The 15,215-nt window shown below is 50.1% G+C and overlaps 1 protein-coding gene across 4 annotated transcripts in view; it reads right to left on the reverse strand.

The window, feature by feature from the left end:
* The window catches only part of ADARB1 (adenosine deaminase RNA specific B1), a 65,019-nt gene extending 60,260 nt beyond the window's left edge, over positions 1–4,759 (reverse strand). For 3 of the 4 annotated variants that reach the window (XM_082763379.1, XM_082763376.1, XM_082763380.1), the window contains exon 1: positions 4,624–4,759. The gene's annotated coding sequence lies outside the window, so the exon portion shown is untranslated. Of the gene's footprint in view, positions 1–2,255; positions 2,276–4,623 lie in introns of those variants that run through there. The other variant, XM_082763378.1, reaches the window with a different exon arrangement.
* Between the last annotated feature and the right edge of the window lie 10,456 nt (positions 4,760–15,215).

Here is a 15,215-nt window from a genome sequence, read left to right on the forward strand (position 1 = left end):
AGTCTGAGATAATTTTTCCCCTCTAATAGTTCCCCAGCAGGCTGTGCCCAAACATTACACTATAATTAAGCTATGAAAAAGGCCATGAAAGTTCAAACTTAAAGACTCATTTGCTAATAAAGATGAAAAGCTGAATAAATCAACCTAAATAAAAACCCACTTCATTTTAGATATACTGAAGAGTTTCTGCAGAAGTCCTTCTGAATGAGAGGCAGATACTGCCTCTGAAACTCAAACAGACCAAGCAGAAGCCTCAACTTCTGGCTGAGGTTGTCTCACAAGCCCTGTGTAAAAACTTCATTTTCAACATGCTACAACCGAGAAACAGAATAAATTGAAGTTTCCCTACTTGTGTGTTTTCTTTTTGAACAAATTTTAAGCAGTTAACCTCTTCCCAGAGTTGATATATGACAGTACTAACAGCAGAAAGGAGTAGGGAGAGCCGCTGGAAAATTAAGAGACCCAGTATATGCAGAGTTTGAAACAAATACAAGTTGGCATTGGTATAGTCCTGAAGCCTGGCATTACCAAAGGCCCTCTCACTAAATTGTTTATACAACTTAAGACATTAGTAACAACAGCAACAGACAGCAAGGAAATCAGTTAGACAGTACACCCTGACACTCAGCTTTGAATTCAAGTTCATCACCAAATGAGGAAGCTTTCTACTTTCCTTTAAATTAACGATCCTTCCCCACTTTCTCAAAATAAAAATACCTCAGATATTCAGCACCTACCCACGAGGCCCAAAACACAGGTCTGAGAGCTCCATTCTGTTAGAATCTCTTCAAAAGAGAAGTAAAACAAAATTCAAAGGTTGACAAAAAGCCTCAGAAAACAAACTGGAAGAGATCATGAGTATAAATACCCTAAATCTGTGCTGGCGAAAACAGGAAATAGGCAATGCTCTTCAGTCCCCAGAACAGACTTGCCTTTTGCCAAAAGCACTTTACACAGAAAAACCCTGACCCACAGGGTTACGCGGCACCTACACGAGGGCACTTTCCTGGAGAACTGCAAGAAGTCTTCACTGTGACATTTCAAATCTTCCCTGATTTCTCAGTCGCGAGCAGGCTTGCTCCAGTCAGCTCCCGCTTCAGCCCCAAGGGTAAGGATGTGCTGAAAGGACAGTGATGGTGCCCAGAGCTGGCCTTTGTTCCCTCCTCACCTAAGGCAATATAACACTGCTGGCCCCTGCCCTCATGAAAGAAAACAAGGAAACTCAGCTCCTCCTGGAATGACTTGTGAAACTTGTTTTCCTGTTTGTCTTTCTACCACCAAGATCCTCTGATGTCTCAATAATATATATCCAGCCAGCCAACACCTTTTCCTCTAGCTGGAGTGATAATCTGAGAACTTCCTCCACTCAGCTGCTTGTCCTCGCAGGCAGTCTTGGCACTTGCCTTTGACATCTTTACCCTCTTGTCAAATCTGATCGGCTTCTCAATGTTGTTGACCAATTTCATTCAGGACGCTGGCAGCGTGATGCTTATGCAATGGGAAATAAAGCCAAGAAACATATAGGGGTGGCGGAGGGAAAAGACGTTCACAGAGGCAATCCTGTTTTAAAAAGCAAAGGCAGCATCCTCAGTACAAGAGACAGAAGCACAAAGAGACCTAACCCTGCCACGTCAGGGAAGACATTAAAGAAACCAATTAAAGAAGACCTATTGCTTCTCCTCTCCGTGCACATAAAAAAAAAAAAAATACATGAAATTAGGAGAAAAAAAGAAGACAAAAACCACAGAAATACAAAACCATCACACCAAGCCATCAGGTACAAATGAAAGAAGCTTGTGGCTTCCGCACTTTCACAGATGCTCGGTATCACACAGGGGAAATCTCGGTGCTGACACTTGCAGCACCACCGCAGAAGGCAACACCTCCGACCTCCGCAGCTCCCCCTGGCCCACAGACCACCCGGGGCCATCCCAGCGGGCAGATCCTTCCTGCAGCTCGCCGGCCGAGGGGACAGCACCGAGCCACTGAGTCACGGCGCTGGCAGCTGGCCCTGGCTCGCCCCCGCAGCCGCCGACAAAGGCTGCACCGCCGCAGCTCAAGGTAACCTCTCCTCTCCTGCCGCCAGCCAGAGCTCCCTCTGCACACCACAGCCGACCAAAGCTGCAGCTGAGCCACGGCGGGGAAGGGAAAAAGACCCCAATTTCCCTCTGCAGCCAGACACCCTCCAGGCAGCTGCTGCCCAGGGCGTCCCTCTCGGCCAAGCTCAGCTCCCAAAGCCGTGTAACACCACTTACCTGACACAACCCCTGTTGTTTGTTGGTTCTTCTGGTTTGTCCTTTTTTTTTTTTTTTTTTTTTTTTAAATGTACAGAGGTGCTGCTGCTCAGCCACAGACCCTGACACTCACAGCTGATTTTCACAAGACTCCAAGGCCTGCTGACAACCTCTTCGAGGATGCAAATCACAAAAAAAACAGTATTTCTCAGACCTACCGTGCAAGCAACATTCGTTAAAAGGATGGAAAAAAACATACTCTGCAGTTAAACAGTAGGAAAGAGCAAAAATAGCAACATTGTATGCAAACAGGAAAAAAGCTTGCTAGAAAATATATTTTCATTTGCTTACGTAATCAATTTCCCAAACATTATTCTTCTTATCATGCAACACTTATAAAGGTATTTCCTTTAAAACCAAGGTACATAAATAACAGCCTCTACTAACAAATACTGTCTAAAACCACAGTTTTAATCTTTGGTGCTTAAACCTAAACTGAAATCCATAGCGTGGCAGCTGGAAGGCCTGAGTTTTAAAGGTGCCAAGCATTTACGGGTTCCAGAAGCTGCAGAAGCAGGAAGCACTACGCTTATCAGACCGCATCCTCGGATGCTCCAGCAAGGATTCTCACCTCACACACCAGGAGTCCTGCACCCACTGAACTGACTTCCAGTGCAAGGGGCACCGAGCTGACAAGCAACACCCCCAGTCAGCCTGTTTCAATCACTCCTCAGATCACCACGGCACAGAGGCACACCAACCTGCTGTTTCAGCTGACAAATTGTTTCTCGCTGGGGGCATTTCTACCACTGCCATCCCCAAAACTTCTGTAAGTCACGGATCACATCCCAAAAACATCAGTGCAAGTTTCTCAGAGAGCTCTCCAACACAAACATTTGCTGTCACCTTACTTGAGAGCAACCCTTCGCTCCTAGGCAGGATCTCTGACCACGTTACTGCAAACAACCCAGGGCACCAGCATGCCAAGCGCAGAGAGGAGTTTGTCCAGAAGCAGGAGCACCAAAACCGGTTCCAGCCCCAGAGCTGGGACCACACTGTGATGATGTCGGGTCTGAGCTAATAACCCAGCCGCCTAAAAGGTTTTACTCACTCAAAATACAAATTGGCTTTTGAAAGAGGGGAAAAAGAAGTCCCACTTACTTCTAATGAACAAGGTAAAGACACTCCAGAAGACTTAGGTGCTCATTGCAAGAGACACCCACCACTAGAAGCTGTGGCAATGTATTTCTATTCACAAACTAAATACAAAAATACAAAAGGGCACTGAACTTTCACTAGAGCAGATGGCTCTGAATAAGCCGGGGCAAATAGGAGAATGGCTTGGGGGATGTTTTACAGCTCTGCTCACATGCTTGTGAGCTAGTGAACGCAGCGTGAGCAAAGCTAAGGAACACATCCCCTTCCAAACACCAAGCAGAACGTCCTCTATGCTGCCTTCACAGAAAGCAAGCCTCCATAAATCACATTCTCCCCCTGCCGAAAAAGCAGGCAGCCCGACGTGACCCAGTGCAGCAGCGGCCATTGGAGTCACCTGCTGGAGAGCAACCCAAGAGCCACCAAGTGCTGGCGCAGCCGGGCTGCTCTCCCCGCAGCAGGGGGATGGCGTTGGAGCACGGCAGCCGTGCAGAGAAGCCTCGGCGAGCACCCAGCTGCTGGAAAGAAACTTTGAGAGCCCCTCTTTGCAGGGAGCTAGAGCCACTACTGAGCTTCTCCTCCGGTCACCGCAAGCCTCCACGCGGTATAGGGGCCAAGACCACATCATTCACTGCAGGAAAAAAAAAGCTAAACAGCCAGAGGATTTGGCAAACCCTCCAAAAACATCTCTCAGGCGTCCTAAAAGCACCAACAGCCATTCAAGACGCGGCTGTTTATACTACGAGCCTCATTACACGGGAGGCCTGCCTGTGTTTAGAGACAGATATTGCTACGGCCGAGTGCTAGCCGAGCCCAAACAATTATTTTTACAAGGGCAGTCCATCACCAATTATTCTAAACATCTCCAGCGCCCTGCAGCCTGGCCTGCTGCCACCCTCCAGCGCCGTGGTTCCCGGAGCGCTGCGAGCAGGTAGCCCACGGGCAATGCCCACGCCAAAATAACGCGAAACATGGCGGGGGCAGCGCCGGGGATGGGGTTGGGGATGGGGTTGGGGTTGTGGGGGGAGCCCGGGCACCCCCCCGCGGCGGGCGGCAGCCGCAGCGCCCAGCCCGGGCCGCGCTCGCCTCCCCCCCGCGCAGCCCCCGGGCACCTGCCGCCGCGTCAGGACCTGGACAGGTCCCGCGGGGCGCTCGCACCGCCGCCGCCTCCTCCCGAGCCGTGCCGAGCCGTGCCCAGCCTCGCCTCGCCTCGCCTCGCCTCTCCTCGCCTCACCTCCCCCGGCGCTGCCCGCGCCCCTCCGCCGCCGCCGCCGCTCCGCCATCCGCAGCCCGCCCCAACCCAGCGGCGGCTCCCGCTGCGCCGCCGCCGCCGCCGGCTCCGTGCGCGCCTGCGCGCGGCCGGGGCACCCGGCGGTGCGCGCCCCCGCCGACGCGCAGGCCGCGCCCGCACCGCGGGGCGGGGCCCCGCGCAGCGCCACAGCCGCCCCCATGGCGGGGCCCGCGCCCCTCACGGGCAGGGGACGGAGCCCGGCTGAGGGGCGGCGGCGCTGCGCCGGGAGGAGTGGGTCGCCTGCCGGCTTTCTCAGCCGCTCAGCCCTGGAATCTGTCGTTGCTCCTTTCCTCCCGTCTGCCTGAGCGCTTCACCCAGCCCCGTCACCTCGTTCCCAGCACAGAGGTTGCCTGGTCGAGCAGAAATCTCGATTTCCCAGCCTTCTGTCCCTTTGAACGATCACAAAAAGCAGTTCAATAAACCATCAGCTTACTTAATTTGCTCTCGGGTAATATTTTTTTCATCTAAGTAGCCACATGAAGCGCAATTACCTGCAGCCTTTATGCCCAGAGCATGGTTGCAGAGCCAAGAGATGACCACCGCTGCCCAGCACAGCACCCCAGGGTGCCTCCACAAAGCCAGCAGTCCTGCATGTGCTGGGGAGGACAGCAGACAGCCCCCAGTCCAGCTGCATGTGTTCAGGGAGAGATCAGGGTGGAGGTGAACCCACCTGCAAAAGCATCAGCTCCGTGCCCAGATACTGCCCAGAAGCAAACTGAGAGCTGGAAGACTGGAGGAAGGAAGGAGCAGTGCTGTGTATGTGCACTTCTAGGCATCCAGGAGGCAAAGCTGCCCTTGTCACAGTAAAAAAAAGTTATAGCTATTCTGCACAGCAGTATTTCTGGTGAAAAGAGCCACAGTGCAATGCAGAATATCTGCTGGAAATGTATTCAGAAGGTGGTTCCGCTAGGGCAGCAGTGGGACACGTACCCATCATGTTCGCCGGCACCAGGACTCTGTGAAACGGGTCAGAGCAGACCAAAACCACAGAAAGCACTGGACATACCAAGGGGAGAGGGCAGCAGGAGGGAGAGCTTTCCCCAGGCTGCTTGCTCTCCAAAGCAGAGCCACCCTTGTGAAACACAGCCACCACAGACGCTGTGCTAACCACAGGAAATAGTTTTCCTCACCCAATGCAAATCTGAATGCAGAGCTCAAAATCCCAGGCTGCTGCTCATGCTAAGACACAGGCAAAACCCAGGAGCCACAGACTGTTGCAGGGAAGAGAGGAATATCCAGAAATGCAATAGCCAGTGCCTGAAAGCAAAATGCTGTGAAGTGAGGGTGGAACCTTGCCCCAGGGCCCTCCTGGAAGACCACCACACAGCTTGTGTGCTGGTTTTGCTCGGGTGGGCAGCCGAGCTCCACCACAGCCGCTCTCTCACTCCCCCTCTTCAAAGGGAATGGGGGAGAAAATATGATGCACAGGGCTCAAGGGTTGAGATAAAGACAGGGAGATTGCTCAACAATTATGACTGTGAAACAGACTCAGAGTGGGGAGATAGTAAGATTTATTGCCTATTAACTAACAAGCTAGAGAAGTGAGAAACAAAGGAAAGAAACCAAGCCTTCCCCCCATCCACCCTCTTCCACCTCCCCCCGAGCAGCGCAGGGGAACAGGGCAATGGGAGTTGTAGTCAGTCTATGGCATTTATCTACGTTGCTCCTTCTCGGTCACTCTCTTCCCTTGCTCCACGTGGGGTCCCTCCCATGGGATGCCATCCTTCACAAACTGATCCAGTGTGGGCTTTCCACAGGCAGCAGCTCTTTAAGAACTGCTCCAGATATGGGTTTGTACCACGGGGTCCATCCCTCAGGAGCACTCTGCTTCAACCTGGGTCCCCCAGAGGCAGCAGGTTGTTCTGTGTTGCCCACCGACCTGACAAGCTGGGCAAGTACTCACATAAGGAATGGGAAAACAAAGCTGCCAGCAGCCTTACTGCAACACCTGGGTCACTGGCAATGGGCCCTGCCTCAGGGCAAAGTGTGCCCAGCTATCAGAGGAGAGTCATACAGATACCAATCAGATAAAAATGGTAAGTATTGCTGTATCAAACACCTCAATATTATTAAAACCTCTCACTAAGAGCTTTCTGTGCTTTCTCACCCACTTCCCTAGAGTGCTTAGATGGCAGCACATGTTATTACAGCATTACACTGAGTGCCCTTCCAGTTGCTTCATGCACATACACAGCACCAACAGCTGCTCTGCTTGTACTTGGTTTGTTCCCTCACCCCATTTGCTCATGGCAGGGTGGGGATTCGTGCATGCACTGTGGGGGAAGATGAAGTGGACCAGCACAAAAGACCGTGCTGGAAACAACCTATTTTTATACTTCCTCCCTTGGAGAGAGTCCTCTGCCCTGCATGTAAGCAGCATCGCCTGCGAGCTGCAGGCAAGCAGCTCTTGGCTGGGGAAACCTTCACATCCAGGAAACCTTCACCTCCTGTGTGCATTTCCTCATCATATTTTATTTTCAGCTCAAGGAATTTAACACTAGCTCCTATTTGAGGATTTTAGTATTATTATTATTATTTATTTATTTTAGGATCAGCAATGAAACTGCATTCTTCAAGTCCACTTCTGTGTAAATTGTGTGTCATGGGCCAGAGCAGTTTGTCCTGCCAGGAAAACAGGCCCACTGCCCACCTGGAGAACTTGCACTGGAGAAACCATTACCAGGGCAGAAGCAGGAGGACAAGACTGAGCATTTAGCATCTTGTCTGGTTAACTCTGACAATGATGAGGATCACAGCACTCAGAAAGCAGTGACCATGCCCACTGATGGGCTGAAAGGGGTTGAAAAGGTGCTGGCCCTGCTCCCAAAGCCAGGGACTGCCTGCAATATGTGTGCCTGTATTCCTACTGCCTTTTTTGTGCGTGATTGATTTTACACACTTGCAGATGTCAATACACAACAGTGAAGCATGTTGACTCAGATTTTGCTGAAACCACCCTGGTGACCATTGCGAAGCCGTTTTTTAAATCATTAGAATTTAGGGAAGACCCAGCCAAGCACGGTGTCCGCACCAGGCAGATCTGCACAAACCAATCCAAAGAGCAGAAACCACAAATTCAGCATTAACCATGGCACCTGGCAAGGGACACAGCTACTGGAACTCCACACATGGATAAGGGAGGTCAACTGACAGAGGCTGCTTGGACTTCTACAGGTGTTCAGCAGGCTTACCCACCAACACTCCCAAGTGTGTCAGGCCGTAGTGGAACAAGGGGAAAAGGTCTTTGCAGTTATAAACTGTTCATTACAAAGATAGGAAATGCAGGGTGCAAGCCACAGACAGTTTTCACAGAGGAGACCCACAAGAACCTGAGGCAGCAAACCATGCTCTTCAGCACTGTCATAAATGACCTGGAGAAGGAGACAGCAGCAGGGTGGTGGGGTTTATTGCCAGTACACACACCAAGGTCCTAAAGAGAAGACCAAACACAGAGAACTGCAGGAAGGCTTCACAAGGCTGGCTGAGGAGGCCAGAAGAAAGCAGCAGAGGAAACGCAGTGTAGATAACCACAGAGCACCGGACAGCAGATTCCACAGCCCTGGGATGGCTGCTACTGCTTGGCAGCGAGGCCTTAGTGTGTGGCAGAACAAGCTCATAGTTTCATGGAGCTGTGCCAGAGTGCAAAAAGGAGTGCAAAAAGGAAAATAAACACAACAGCAACAAAACAAATGTTGCAAAATACAAGGAGGAAAAACTGGAAGACTAATCCAGCAAGGGTTATTAAAAACAACATCTCTGGTTTAGAAATCCCAAGACACAGGCTGCAGGAGGCTGAAAAATGCGTGAGGCCCCATTGCTTGAACTGGTTTGCCACTGCCCTTAGGCTGGCCACTGTCAGCATTACTGCAGCATGCAGGGCTAGCAGACCTCAGGGCTCACCCTGCATCTGCTTATTGTATGGAGCAGCCCATGTTGCACGCTGAGCCGTGCAGAGCCCCCAGCACTTGGCCGTAGCCCCACAGCACGCAGCAGGAGCCCCACGCTAATGCCTGCAGGGCAGACAAGGCACCCTTCAAAGCAGCCCTTGCTGTGCTTCTGGGCAGAAGACCTTCCCAACAGGCAGCTATGTACATCATCAGAGAACAGCAGCAGCTCTTTAAGAGTTAACCTCTTCTTCCATAGTAATACCTCCCGGCTCCCAAACCGCCAACAGATGAGTTCATGAGACAGGCAGTAGTTGTTTAACTGAGTGAAGTGGAAGGTGTTTAGATTAACCTTTGCATTGGCGAGCGGTGATTAAATGTATCCAGGACAGCTGCAAACACACTCAGATTAAACATACCCAAAATAGCTGTAAACACAGGCACATCGTCTTGCCCCGGTGCACTGACACCTCTTCCAGAGCCAAGCTGCTGGCCACATCTCTGGGCCATGGCTCCACTGTCAGTGCAAGAGCTGAGTCTCCATGTGACCAACCAACAGAAAAAAATTGCATTGCTTTTGAGTGAGATTAACCCGCAGGGTGGTCATTCAGCTACTTAGCAGTGTCAGAGCACTGCTCCGCCCCTTTCAGCTATGGCATCATGGAGTTTGGCACATGCATTCACAAAGTTTTTTTGCCAACAACATGAAGTCTTCCTCCCTAAGGAGGATGCCAAACCATCAATCAGCAAATCAAGCACAGAGTCTCCAGTTTAAAGAAGTGGCAAGGTCATGGCCACCCCTGGACATCACAAATCAGCAATAAAATAGGAGGAGCTGAAGCCAGGAGCTTCAGAGAGGACAGATGCTGTTGGGATGCACTGGAGCCTGGGTTTGACCAGCCAACTACCTGGAAAGCCCTTGAGAGCCAAGGGCTGGGAACAGCAATATCCCCCAAGTAAGCAGCTCTCCTTCTTGCCTCCCCCTTGCATTGGCTGATTCCTGCCCCTCAATAGCTCAAACAGAGGTCACGTTGGACAAAAGGCATGCTTAAATATGGAGCAAGTTTTCAGCTGCGAGAACAGTCTGTCCTCTCTTCTGCCATTCATCCATCTGTCCTGCCAGGCTGGCTGAGCATGGGACAAAGGGGTGCGTGTGCTGGAGCTGCTCTCTCTTCTTTATCTTCTTCCCCTAGGAGGATGTCCCAGCATCATCTGCTTCACCTACACAGGCCCTGACATTTGTTCCCTTTGCAGCGGCTTCCTGTTTTGGATATTTCTTTGTCTCAGCTTCCTCTTCTACTTGTGCCACTGAAATCAAGATAACTATCCCAGGAAGATCAAGTGAATGATGTGTCACACGCTACATTTCAAGCTGCCAGCATCCTATGCAGTAAACTGCAGGCCGAGCATCATCAAGCGTCCCAGCGCCTTCCTAGCACCGAACAAACCAGCGCTGCCTCTGGCAGCCTCTTGAACACCACTGACCTTCCCCGCCCCGCCTGCCCCAGCACACAGCTGAGTTTCCCAGCAGCCACGACAGCCTCCAGACATCTTGGCTGGGTTCCTGTCTCCCAGCTGTGCCTCACTTGGTTGCAAAGAGAGCTCGTGCTAGACTGAAACACCAAAATCCTTGCTTGACTAAAGCTGTGCAGCTGGCTGCACAAGGGTCTGGACCTCACTGCCACATCCTCACTGCCCCACGGCAGCAGAGCAAACCCGTAGGTGGCATCAGGGGATAGACGGGGCTCTACCATAGGCACAGGGACAACGAGCCACGCGGGGCTGACACACGTGGACCTGTGCAGCAACAGGAGTGTTTCATGTACGAACCACAGCAAGTTCAAACAGGGATACCGGCACCATCCCAGAGCAGAGGCACACCCCTTCTGGCATGAAACACCGATCGTTAAAGCAGAGAGAAACCCTTAGCTTATATTTTTATGTATCCTACTTGAAACCAGTGATCTGGGAAGTCCCAGAGCATTTGGATGCAAAGGTCTAAATCTTAATGACATTTCTGGCAAAGCCCAGTTTTGTTTGTGCTATTTAACAACGTCTTCATAAGGAAACAACTGACTTTGTTAAGAAAAAAAGCCACCACACAAATTCTCACGCCACTGTTCATCCAATAAATCTCCAACAGGAGAGTTGATCTTGACACCAGTCCCAGTATGAGCTGCCGGAACTCCCCCACCCACCCACCCAGGCTTATGGACCAGGCTGAGAAATAACAAGCCGCGACTCTTGCTCCTCGGGCGCCAACAAAGGACCAGCTTCAGGGAGCTGAAGATGACCATTTATTCTGCATGTTTTTGGAAATGTTTTTTTCAGCATATAATGCATTTTCCTTTCATCTGTGCATCTTACCACCTTCATATATAGAGTGTTATTTTGTTGTTTTTAATCACAAGTCTAACTCTGATAAACCTTTTTTTTTTTTTTTTTTTTTCCCCCCCCAGAGTTGGGGTTTACAGACTGGAAATTCATCTGTCTACCACTGGGCTCCTGCCAGCAGCATGCCAAGCCAGATGCCCCTCATGCAGTGCTCCCCAGGTCTCATCCAGCTGCTGCTCTGCTTCTGCCCTGAAATGCGGATCACTAGCTTCTGAGAGGCAACGCTGTCTTTTGCAGAGAAAATGTCTGAATTGGACTCTTTGTCAAAATAAAAACACAAAGCCAGCTACCAGATAAACTGAAGCAAACTGCAAGAGCAGAATCAGCAGATGCCCAGACAGTTATCATGTTGGGGAAGATTTACCATCACAGGGTACGATTTTCCCTTGCAAGGAAACAGCAAGTACAGAGATAAAGGAGATCCAATTAACAAAGCTTTACATGGATTTCCAAATGGCACGTGGCAATGCTCTTAAGCTCTTAAAAAATGCTCAAAAGCTTTTAAAGAAACTGAGCTGCTGCAGGATAAGAGGTAGAGACCTCCTGGGATTAGAAACTGGTTAAAGGTCAGGAAGTGAAGAGCAGGACTTCTTCCCTTAGAGAAGGAATCCCTGTGAATCTGGCTTGTTCTACATCTCCTTGGGCATTCCGGAAAAAGGCAGGACAAGGAAAGATGATGACATGTCTCGGCAGGACAGCTATCAAGGGCAGAAAAAGCAACGGACAAAGGATGCCGCAAAAAAGCTATGGTGAAACCCATGCTTCAGGGCAGGGACAAGCCACTAGCAAAGCTGTGGTCAGATGATTCACCTCCCTCCTCTCTCATGTAACGTGTGGATGAAAGGAAGATGTGCTGGTGCCAATCTCATTTGCTTCCAAAACATTGAGCAGCTCAGTATTGCATGCAACTGTATCTCCTCAGGCTCCCTCTTGCTGCTCTTGCTACATCTGCAAGGAACCCATCTTGGGTTAGCTTCAGAAGTATTTGCACTGTAGATAACAAGCAAAATAAACACCTCCACGTGCCCAAGAGGCTTCATAAAATCCCGGAAATGTAAGGATCAGCTAGGGAAGAGGGCATGTGGAGGGAAAAATAATGCCTTGCAGAGAAAGGGTTTGCTGCTCTTGCCGGAGCGTGCAGGAGGGAGGTCACTAATACTGGGTCTCTGTTCTGCCAGGCATACTCAGATTTTACCCCATTTTTTCTTCGCTGGAAGGGGAAAGAGTCACTGTAGCTTGAACCTCTCAGATCCTCCTGCACGCTAGGCCGGCCACACACCCTTCAGCACGACTGGCCAGAGGCAGCTTGCTGACTGGAGCAGTCCCTGTGCTGCGCAGGCAGAGCATGCAGGGACAGGGATGGAAGAAAGAAGTTCAGCGCTACTTACTATTTAGAGGAAAATTCTGTAGTCTTTCTAGTGTCCCAGGATCTCCATTTCTGCCAGACACTCTGCTCCCTGGGGAACTGACTTGTGGAGCTGGATGGGCGACAAGACCTAGCCCAGGCTGCAGCACGGAAAACAACAGCTGGGCTGAGTCACAGCCTGCTTGGGTCCAGGCAGCAGAGAAGAGCAACCATGCTGAAGCAGAGGCCCAAGGCTCCTATCACCAGTGCTCTGCACTGGTTGCCACTGACACCCCAAGCACTGGGTGAGGAATGCAGCCAAGGGCCTGGAGTTGCACCAGACCAAGGCATGAGCCGGGCACTGCTGCCAGGCACAGAGGAGGTGGAGAGGGTGGATGGGAAGAAGGTGGTTTTAGTTTGCTTTTAGTTTCTCACTGCTCTAGTCTGCTAGTGATAGGCAATAAATTGCATTAATCTCCCTATGCTGAGCCTGTTTTGCCCGTGACGATAATTATTGAGTGATCTCCCCGTCCTTATCTCAACCCTTGAGCCCTTTCCATTGTATTTTCTCCCCTTTTTTTCTTTGAGCAGGGAGAGTGAGAGAGCCGTTGTGGTGGATTTCAGCTGCACAGCGAGGCAAAACCACCACAGAAGGGGACCAGGTGACTCCTTGCATGAAATGTGCTAGGAAAGCTTTCCAGGGCAGAGAAGCCATCAACTGGAAGAAAGGAGGGAGTTTGCATACATGCCATAGTGACTCGCTTGTGTTAAATGAATAAGGACCAGGTCCTGTGATTCACCATGCTTTCATGAGACATGCAGCTGGCCTGAAGCAACCTCTGGCCAGAAGAAACAAAGTATGAGGTGCCACTGCTGGTACCAGGGAGAAACATAGGTGTTGCAACAGTTGCTATAAAAGAAAAAATTTCAAGAAAAAAAAAAAAAAAAAGCCTTTGCAATCTGTGAATCAAGGACAACTACCCATGAGTGCTGGTAAAGGAGAATCTCACTCCACCCACCGCACTGGGTTCTTTGAGTGTAGCAGAAAATATCCACTGGCACCACCAGATGGGCTGGATACCCAGGTTTCTGCTTTCACATACACTTTCTGTGAGCAAAATCATCAACAAGAAAGAAAAGCAGCTGCAAAAAGCAGCCCTATTTTTTTTCCCAGCCCTGAGTTTGCAGTACATTCACTGCTTACTCACATCTTGCAAAGTCTAGAGCTGCCAGGTCAGGCCCCCGCCCTTCCCTCCAGCATAACTACCCTTTACAGCTTGGAAGCTATTTTTCCCCACCCTGCTATCTTAAAGAAAACAAAACAAACAAAACCAAATAAAAATCAACCAAATAAATAACTAAACAACAACAAAACCCATCAACCAACCAAACGACCAACTAACCGACCAAAAAAACGCATGAAGGCTTTTATCATCCTGAAAACATGCCAACTGAGAAGACAACTTTGCGTCCCAGATGCCTGTTTCCTGGCAGATTGCAAGTTCTTTGCTCAGCTGCAAGGATGGTGTGGGCAGGAGATGCCTGCAGCAGCAGGTTGTGAACTACGCTTTCAAACAATCATCTTTAACTGCTGCTAAATAGGCAGGGGACCAACATTTTCAAACACTGGGCTAAGCAATGCAAGAACTAGACAACATTAGCCCATCCAAGGTAAAGAAAAAGCATGCCACGTGATGCACAGCAATACTGCACATGGAGATGAAAGGCCACCAACACAAGCACAGCCACCATGGAGTGGGGTCACTCAGATCAACACCTTCACTGCTGCTATCCCTCACCTCTCCAGTTACCCCTGTGCTTCCCAGGTAATAAGACATCAGCCGTCTTGGCTCCCAGTGATTTGAAAGGAAAGGATGAGACACAGCAACCACACTGAGTAGGGGGAAAGTGTCAGATGACTGAGGTGTTGGTGTCCAAATTTACAGTGACAGATCAATTCTACACACCAGCTTCAGCCATAAACACTGCAGCTGGCAACCTAAAGGCACCAGGCTGAGATGTGTGAACAGCCCCTGCTTTGATGCCAGCCTGGAAGAGCAACACAAACTACACAAACCCTTCATCCTAATGGTGTCTTTGAGGGTCCAGATGAAGTGCTCAGGTCTGGTTTTACACACAGAAATTCCTTTTCCACTCCAGACCCAAACTTCTGGGCTTATTCTATCACAAATTACACCGGATGAAAAAAAGGATGCGCTCCTGTTAGTATTTATTTTTCAGAGACAAAGCAAGGCGGTCCCTTGGCATGTGACCCACGCAACATCTACACCAGAGCCTACCTGTACCTAGCTCTTCTGCCAGCTGAGAATCTGCCCTAACACTGCAGATCAGGCCATCCAAGCAATAATTCAACTTGAAGTTAATTGGACCTGTCTGTGAGAAGGAAACCAATCATCTGGTAAGACAGAAAATGATATCCTTTCAGATTTCTTTTCACCCCAGGGACAAGTTATTAGGAAGAAACTGGCGTGGAGTAAATGGGCATGGGACCATCCAACTAACCCTTCAGAGGCCTTAAAGGATGGTCTTGTCAGTCAGGCACGATGCCCAGGAAATCAGGGCTTGTTGAACAAAACCACTGCTCCTGCTGGAGCACAGTCAGAATGCACAGCCTGCATCTCTGAGGGGAGGGATACAGGCAGCCAGATCATGCCCAAAGCACAAAACCCAGGATGGGATTTCATAAACTTGCCCACGGCTTCTCTCCAACTATCTCACCATTTTATGACAGAGCAGAGCGGCACATTACCAGTGCTGTAAATGGAAGTGCAAGGGAAGGAAGTGAGGAAGGAAGTGAAGAACAGCCACTGCTTGATCTGGCCCTGCAAGGAGGCCAGGGCTCTCTTAACGTGATATGAAAACATGGCATCTAAAGGTATCTAAAACAAAAC

This window comes from Aythya marila (genome assembly GCF_965140915.1).
Source record: "Aythya marila genome assembly, chromosome: 6".
Lineage (NCBI taxonomy): Eukaryota > Metazoa > Chordata > Aves > Anseriformes > Anatidae > Aythya > Aythya marila.